This window comes from Mirounga leonina, unplaced genomic scaffold, assembly GCF_011800145.1.
Source record: "Mirounga leonina isolate KUSES-001 unplaced genomic scaffold, KU_Mleo_1.0 Mir_347, whole genome shotgun sequence".
Classification (NCBI taxonomy): Eukaryota; Metazoa; Chordata; class Mammalia; order Carnivora; family Phocidae; genus Mirounga; species Mirounga leonina.
The window spans coordinates 765,544-774,631 of NW_023270696.1; the positions used below are offsets into that span (position 1 = coordinate 765,544).

Below are 9,088 nucleotides of genomic sequence, written 5' to 3' on the forward strand. Positions count from 1 at the left end.
ATATACAATTATATTGCATACAATACAATATATATTATATATTAAAATATATACAATATATACAATTATATTGCATACAATACAATATATATTATATATTAAAAATATATACAATATACAATTATATTGTATACACTACTATATATTATATATTAAAATATATATATACAATATATACAATTATATTGCATACAATACTATATATTATATATTAAAAATATATATACAATATATACACTTTTATTGTATACAATACTATATATATTATATATTAAAAACATATATACATACATACCCCTGGGAGGGCTGCCTGGAGGAGTCACATCCCGTCCCTTCTGGAAACAGGTGCGCTCTTGGGGAAGGGAGCTGCGTGGGAGATGTGTAGGACTCGGATTTCAGGACTGGCTGCTTTTGCACCCACAGGGCGTTTTTCTCACAAAAGGTCATATATGTATATATATGAGAGAGAGACAGAGAACGAGAGAGGAGAGGGAGAGATACCGCATTTTCTTCATCCACTCATCCGTTGATGGACACTTAGGTTGTTTCCACACCCCGGCTACTGTGCATAATGCTGCAATGAATTTGGGGTCCTGACATCTTCAGCACTAATTTCATTTCCTTTGGATATATACCCAGAAGCAGAATTGCTAGCTCATATGGTAGTTCTACTTTTTAAGTTTTTGAGGAACTTCCCCACTGTTTTCCCTAGTGGGTGTACTAATTTACAGTTCCACCAACACTGCACAAGATTAACCAATTTCTTAACACTGGAAAGTCTCTCTCCACCCCCTGCCCCCCCTTTTAAGTCTTTTGCTGAGCTACCAGATCCAGGGGTTTGTGGGTGCTCAGCAAATTTGTGTCTGTATTCCTCCTATCTGGTTAAAGCTGGAAGGAAGGAGCACCTTCCTCGAGTCCTGGAGCAGAGAGCTCAGGCAGGAGAACGGAGCAAGGCAGAGCTGACGGGGCTGAGAGGCAGGGGGAGGTAGAGGGACACAGGCAGCACCCGGATTTGCATCTGTGGGTCCCAGGACGGAGGCTCTCCTCCCTGCAGCGACCTCTGTGGGCTCCCTACTAATGGCTGAAGACAACGTATCCTCCAGGCCCTGCGCAGCCCCAACTGCACCACCTGAACCACTAAGCACTGTTGGATTATAAGGAAAGACAGCAGGAGTGCTTTTCACCCATGGAGTGCATCAGGACGTGGAGTTTGCATAGGAAGGATAGCCCAGTGCCCCCAGAGCAGCCCCGCGTGCAGGGCCAAGCGGCGGGAACGTGCTCGCACCAAGGGTGTGTGTTCACCACCGTTCTCTTCCGCAGTTCTCCTTCGGGTTCTTGAAGAGAAGACCAGCCGTTGTTTGTGGTGACTCACGCAACTTCTCTTTTCAGACCGGTCCTCCCTAACATATTCAGATTTCTCTATAAAGCTCTAGCCCAAATTTTTATTTATTTATTTATTTTAACAGGTAAGAGGTAACATGATAATGTGTAATAGCGTCAGAGGCCGTCAAAGCAGCAGATGGAGATTTGGGAGACCCTCCAGATGGCTACGTGCAGTTCTTCAAGCGCAGCCGGGGAACCTTCCGAGCCCTGGCAGCCTTTCAGGGGCTCCGCGAGGCTCCCACTACTTTCACAATAGTATGGACACATCTCTTTTTCAGTCTCACAAGGGCGCAGTGGAATTTCAGCGGGCTTCGTGATGTATGGCATTGCCACAGACAGAATGCAGAAGCAGATGTGAGAATTCAGTTTTCCACTCAGTCAGACTTCAGGAGATGTGCCAAGTGTGAAACAATGTCACTCCTCTTACAAGACGTTCGTCTGTTTTGGGAAACAGTTTTATGAAAACTGTGTTATGGAGGTTCACGTGTTTATTATTGTTTTAAAACAAAGTAATAATTAACATTTTTCTCCCCGTTGATTTATGACACCGTAAATATTGATGGATGTGGGGCTCCCACGAAGGCCCCCGGGGGTTCTCATTTCGGGGAGTGGAAAGGGTCCTTGAGACCAAATCCGTGGGAACTGGTGCTGCAGACTTTTAAACGCTGAGCACGCCACCCTCTCCAGCCCTGCCGAGTGTCGGTCAAAGGGAGAGCATTAGATGGGACGGTTTCCAATGTCGCTTCTGAACAGCTGCAGGCTTGCAGGCGCCTTTCTTGTGGCTGGCTGTCCCTGAGGCGCGAAGAGGAGCGGAAGGGAGGCGAGGTGCGGGGAGCGGAGGGCCTGAACGTGAGCGTGAACTCCCAGGGGTTCAGTGCGTGCAGAGCCGGGGATCTGATTTGAACAGGACTGCGGATCTGCGAGCACAGAGGAGCGCAGGCAGGTCCCGCGGGGGTGGATCACAGCCTGGAGACGGTGTGGAGAGGGTGTGCCGAAGTCACGAGCTCACAGCCCCTCGGGTGCGCAGCAGGGCGCACGGAGCCTTTGGTTCCAGTTCCCCGCAAAGGAGGCGCAGGCTCCCGCAGGCTCAGGGAAGGGAGCTGGGGCGGGGGTGGGGGTGGGGGCCGCCGGGAGGGCTGCCTGGAGGAGTCACATCCCGTCCCTTCTGGAAAGAGGCGCGCTCTCGGGGAAGGGAGCTGCGTGGGAGACTTGCAGGATTCGGATTTCAGGACTGGCTGCTTTTGCAACCACGGCGCGTTTTTTTCTCGCAAAAGGTCATAATAATCACTGGATGCCAGACTCACTACCCCTCCTGTCCTCGCCCACCCCTACAGGCGGCCACATGCCCCTTCATCCGGACAAAGAGCATCTTCCGCCAGCCTCCCGGCCGTTCCCTGTCCCGGCTGTTCCAAGGCCTCGCGCGCGGCTCTCTCCTCCGTTTCCAGGCCTGTGCATGCTGCTCGGTGCGTCCTTTTCTTCATCTGCATCTGGGGGTGAGGGCGCGAGAACTGCCGCTGACAGCCGTGAGCAGTAGAGGGCGGCAGCGAGCAGCAGGCCGAGCTGGGGGCACCCCGACCCCCCCGAGTTAGGCCCGGGCAGCCGTCGGGGCTGCAGAGGCCCGCGGGCCACGCATCAGGGTTCGCTTCGAGTCCTGGGCGGGAGAGCCAGAGAGATGCAGAGACAGACGGAGGCCAGGCCAGGCCCGCTGAGATCCCCCAGCGAGGCTGGCGCTGCGCTCGGGGTCTGGAAAGGAGAAGTGTCTGGAATGTGGGCAGGAGAAGTATTACGACAGCACAAGGCAGGCCGCTTCCATCCCGCCCCCCCTTTTGTGATTTGACTGCATTAAAAAAAAAAAAGGAGAAGAGATGACAAAGCAGAGTTACGAAACGGGTGTGTGGACACTGGTTACCTGGGTAAACCTGCATTTACATTTTTTTTAATTAAATATTTTTTATTCTTATGTTAATCCCCATACATCATTAGTTTTAGATGAACTGTCCCATGATTCATTGTTTGTGCATAACACCCAGGGCTCCATGCAGAATGTGCCCTCCTCAATACCCACCACAAGGCTAACCCATCCTCCCACCCACCTCCCCTCTAGAAACCTCAGTTTGTTTTTCAGAGTCCATCGTCTCTCATGAATCGTCTACCCCTCCGATTTCCCCCGCTTCATTCTTCCCCTCCTGCTACCTTCTTCTTCTTCTTCTTCTTTTTTTTCTTAACATGTATTGCATTATTTGTTTCAGGGGTACAGATCTGAGATTCAACAGTCTTGCACAATTCACAGCGCTTACCAGAGCACATACCCTCCCCAGTGTCTATCACCCAGTCACCCCATTCCCCCATCCCACCCCCCACTCCAGCAACCCTCAGTTTGTTTCCTGCCATTAAGAATTCCTCATATCAGTGAGATCATATGATACATGTCTTTCTCTGATTGACTTATTTCCCTCACATAATACCCTCCAGTTCCATCCCCGTCGTTGCAAATGGCAAGATCTCATTCCTTTTGATGGCAACCTGCATTTACATTTATTCAAGGTCCCGTGCAATGACATTTTATTTCTAGGTGCCCCAAAAGGCAGTGATGGGGCTCTCCGCCCGGCGCAGAATTTAAAGTTCTGTTTCTGAACACAGTCATCTCACTCGGATTCTCGCCGAACTGGGGCGTTTTATACGAGTAGGAGCTTCAGCGACAGTTGTTGTTAAAGAAAAAAAAATCACCCTGACACTTGTCACAGTGGGAAGACTTCACAGGACTATTGTTAACGGAGGTCTTCTTGCAGGAGGGGAGAGCGATCCCGCTCAACCTGAAACACGGCAGAGACAACTGGGGATTCACGGCCCGAAAACAGGCAGGGCCCGGCGGCTGAGGACGCTCCTGAAACCCACCCAACAGCATTCTTGCCAAAGGCCCAGGGGGCTGAGCCTTCCAGGGTGGGGGTGAGAAACCCGATCGGAGGTCCTTGGGCGGGGGCAGGGCTTCGCAGGAATCTCGGGGAAGGCGGCAAGGCCGGCAGAAGGCAGGGTGAAGGCCAATTTCAGGGCCTCCTCAAGAACAGGCTCAAAGGAACCTGAGAGAATTCTGGTCAAGGTGAGGCTTCTGTCACTGTGCGACCTTACCTGAAAGGCTGATTTTTTTTTTTTAAATCTCCTACCATACTTAGAAATACCTTCAATAATATTGTGCTTTGAACAAAAGCCTTGCAGAAATATGAAAAAAACTATTAGAATGATGTACTGCAGGGAGTATTGATGTAGGAAAGACATTAGGGTTCGAAGCCTGCGGCCAAGAAAGAGATCTCGAGCTGTCTTTGGTACAAAAAGGTGGTTTTATTAAAGCGCGGGGACAGGACACTTGGGCAGAAATAGCTGACCCGGGGTCATGAGGAGTGGCCCAGTATATACTTTCAAGTTGGGAGGGGTTTGGGAGAGCTTAAGTCTCTAAGGAATTTTGGAAGCAAGGTTTCCAGGACCTTGAGGGGGCCAGCTATTGTTGGAAGAAGGTCCTTTATTACCGTCTAATAAAACCTGAGTCATGAGTCCCTTCAGATGTCTATCGGTGGCCTGGCTCATACGCCTGGGGGATGATGACCAACATGTATCTTGGGGGGTAGAGATAAAGGAAGTTTCCAAAAGAGCTTTTATATGTTAAAGTAGACTCACAGGATCCTGGGGGGTTGGGCTAAGATTGTCTGTTGCCCTTAGCAAAGTATTAACATCCAGGCAGATGAGTCCCTAGAGGAGGGTCACTCTGCCTGTTTCAAGGACTTGTCAACGGGCTGTAGGTAGTGAGGAAATTTAGTAATTGTTCTTCTGCCTTTATTTCCCACATCAAAATGGCCAGGAAATAGGCCCGTGCTTACACTTGTGTGTGTGTGGAAAATTATATATATCTCCACACTTTTACTTTGACTTTTATGTTGATTATTTTTTCCAGCTTGATTGAGATACAGTTGACTTATAACACTGTGTAAATTTAAGGAGTACAGATTGTTGATTGGATACATTTATATGTTGCCGAATGGTCACCCCCATAGCCTTAGCTAGCGCCTCCATCATAGCACATAATTACCGTCTTTTCCTGGTGAGAATATTTAAGATCTACTGCTTTTGCAACTTTCGAGTATGTAATACAGTGTGGTTGACCGTAATCCTTGTGTGCTGTTGGCGGAAATGTAAATTATTTCAATGACTTTGGAAAATAGAATGCAGGTTTCTCAAAAAATTAAAAATAGTACAACCGTGTGCTCACTTCGGCAGCACAGATATTAAAATTGGAACAACACGGAGAAGGTTAGCGTGGCCCCCCGCGCAAGGATGACACGCAAATTTGTGAAGCCGTCCATATTTTTAGAGAAATTTTCATTCCAATGAATTCATATATTATTGGACATTTACATAATTCAGGGTTGGAATAAATTGAAGTCTGTTGGTCCATGTGGCTTAGTGTCCCACCTTCACATTAAATGTCATGGCTATCTTTTATTTGAGAGAGAGAGAATGAGAGAGCGCACATGAGAGGGGGAGGGTCAGAGGGAGAAGCAGACTCCCCGCCGAGCAGGGAGCCCGTCGCAGAACTCAATCCAGGGACTCCAGGATCATGACCTGAGCCGAAGGCAGTTGCTTAACCAACTGAGCCACCCAGGCGCCCCACCCCCATCATGGCTATCTTTTAAGCATGAAAAAAAAAGAATAGAATTACCATATCATCCTGCTATCCCACTTCTGGGTATATCTCCAAAGGAAATGAAAACAAGGTATCAAAGAGATATCTTCACTCCCATGCAACATTACTCACTTTAGCCAAGATATGGAAAGAACCCAAGCGTCCACCAATGGAGAGTGAGGGAGCTCGAATCTAGTCTGAGGCTTCTGATCTGCATCACAGAGGTGAGGATGCTTGCTTGCATCCTGGCCTGGGAACAGACAGGCACCTTTCCTTCCCAGTGTCTTCCAATATTATTCCCTATTATTCCCGCATCCTCCTCCAGCCCTGAGGCCTCTCCTTCCCCTTCATCAAGGCTAACCATAGGCAACATGATGATGGGGACTTCAAGCTACTCCCTCCATCCACCCTGATTCTTTTCCTAAATACAAAACTCCATGCTTCTTTTTACCAGCACCTGTCCTCAGAGGTGGTGTGGATGGACCTGTTTATGTTACGTACATTTGAGCCTTTGCATTTTTCACATGGGACAAAAGGGTCTGTTATCTGAAAAGACAATCCTAGACGTTCATGAGCTGACAAGCTTGGGGAAGTATCGTTTAAGACAGGAGTCCCTCCCTAGTTCCCCTCCTGTTGGAAGCCGGCCAGTTGCCCCAAAGCCAGTTCACCTAACAGCAGTTTGCCCAATGCTCAATCACATTTGTCCTAAAATTGTACAACTCAAACTTCGCTTTCACATATTTTAGGATAGTTTCAACACCTTTTGTGATTTGTCTGTTAGATGGCATTTCCTATTTGTCTGCAATTTATCTTAAAAAAACAAAACAAAACACACCTATTCAGTACCTAACCTGCTTTATTCTCAGGTTACCAATAAGAAACACACTTTTCAATACTTAATGTGTGGCTTACTATATTTTCCTATTTGACCCTTCTCCTTGGGGTTTTGCTCTGTTTAAATGGGCATTTATCAGTGTTCCCAGCTCACCTATTAGCATGGTTTGTGTGGGGATCCTGCGTTTGCCTGCATGCAGCTGTGATCTTGCTCATCTAGTGGTGCTTGTCTACACCTGGGTTCATGATGCTGGAAAGGGCTCAGGGATGTCCCTGTTGTCTTACTGTTACTGATTTCCAGTGTTAACCCATTATTGTAAGGGAACATGCTCTGTGTGATTTAAATTCTTCTAAATTTACTGAGATTTTTTTTTTTTAATGGTCCAAGGCAAGGTCTACTTTGATAAATGTGCCAATGTTCTATGACCCCTTGGAAAAAAATGTGTGTTTTGCTGTTTTTGGGTGGAGTGTTCTGTGTATGTCAGTTCAATCCAGTTGGTTAATTTGGTGTTCAGTTCTTTTATGACCTCCCTGAATTGCTGTCTGTTCTATTGATTACTGAGAGTTGAAGTCCCAACTGCAATTGTACATCTATATATTTCTTCTTTCAGCTCTATCCGTTTTTGCATTCTCTTGTTCGGGTTTTTAAAAAAAGTGTTAATTTTTGTATACTGTATCTTTTTTTCCTGCTTTAGCTTTTCAACTTACCTCTATCATTGTATTTGGAATGACTGTAGATAGCTGTGGAATCTGAGTATGATGGGGTGGTAGGTAGGGTGAAAGACAAACCCCCCTGTTGGCCCCATTGGAACCTTGGAGTGGGGAGGGATAGAGGTGAGGGTGTTTTCTAGTGCTATTTGAGTAGGTATTGCCCTCCCAATTTTCTGTTTTTGGTCTCCCTTTTCCTGGTGCTTTGACTAAGGGCAAGACACTTTTTTGCAACATTTTTTTTTTCGGTCGACTGTTGGTGGTTCTGGGTTGGAGATATGGGGGAATCTTTTTTCTCTACCCTTTTATGTTCTCAGTTGGGGCCCCAGTAACAAAAGACATTAACAAGAGAGAAGCTTACAGATTTGTTTACTATTAGTTTTATATGACATGGGAACCTTCATGAGGGAATAAAGATCTGAAGAAGCAGTTAAGTCTGAACATTTTTACAAGAGGTTTGATGAAGAGTGGGAAGTCATGGAAAGATGTGATAGGACAAAAAAAGGGTATAAGATAAAACTGCCGGTTATTTTACCAGCAAAAATCGGTTTATTCAGGAATAGCAGAGAATTGAGGTTTTATGACCTGCTTCAGGGGGAAGGTCAGAAAGTCCTTCCTTCACTTGCCATTTCTTAATTCCTTCATCCTGAAATATTCCATTATGCCAAGGGGCCATATTTGGGGGCAGAGTGTCCTGAACTCCATCAGAGGATTCTTTCCTGCTCTATCCAGGATGTAAGGGAGGCAATAAGGAAACCCAGGGGCCTTACCGTTCTGTGGTCATGATATCCCAAGGTCCACCTTCTTCTTTAGAACTTTCAGAGACTTGTTATGCTTTTTTTGTTGTGTTGTATCCAGGATTCTTTAGTTGTGCAAAGGAGGACTTGGAATGGAGTTCCTTCACTTTGGTGGAGCCACAGGACCCTACCTCAGATTTTAAAAGAACCTGTTTATTAGAGTATAAACTACTTCATTCTTTTTAGCAACTGTGGAGCATTCCGTGGTCTGGGTGTATCACATTTTATTTAAACTGTAGAATGGTGTTTATTTGAAAATAAACTCTGTAACCCCCACTGGGATTTCCATCACCCACTTTCCTTTAGGAGCACCAACCCAAAGCAATCTACACATTCAATGCAATTCCTATCAATATATCACCATCTTTCACAGAGCTAGAACATTCCTAAAAGCAATCTTGATCAAGAAAAACAAAGCTGGCGGCATCACAATTCTGGACTTCCAGCTCTACTACAAAGCTGTCATCATCAAGACAGTATGGTACTGGCCAAAAACAGACACATAGATTAATGGAACAGAATAGGGAGCCCAGAAATGGACCCTCAACTCTATGGTCAACTCATCTTTGACAAAGCAGGAAAGAACGTCCAATGGAAAAAAGACAGTCTCTTCAACAAATGGCGTTGGGAAAATTGGACAGCCACGTGCAGAAGAATGAAACTGGACCATTTCCTTACACCACACACAAAAATA

The 9,088-nt window shown here is 46.4% G+C and overlaps 1 non-coding gene across 1 annotated transcript; it reads left to right on the plus strand.

The window, feature by feature from the left end:
• The first annotated feature begins 5,633 nt into the window (after window positions 1–5,633).
• Window positions 5,634–5,741, plus strand: LOC118026898. The gene has a single exon (XR_004683710.1). It is a non-coding gene; the product is annotated as a U6 spliceosomal RNA (small nuclear RNA).
• The last annotated feature ends 3,347 nt before the right edge of the window (window positions 5,742–9,088 follow it).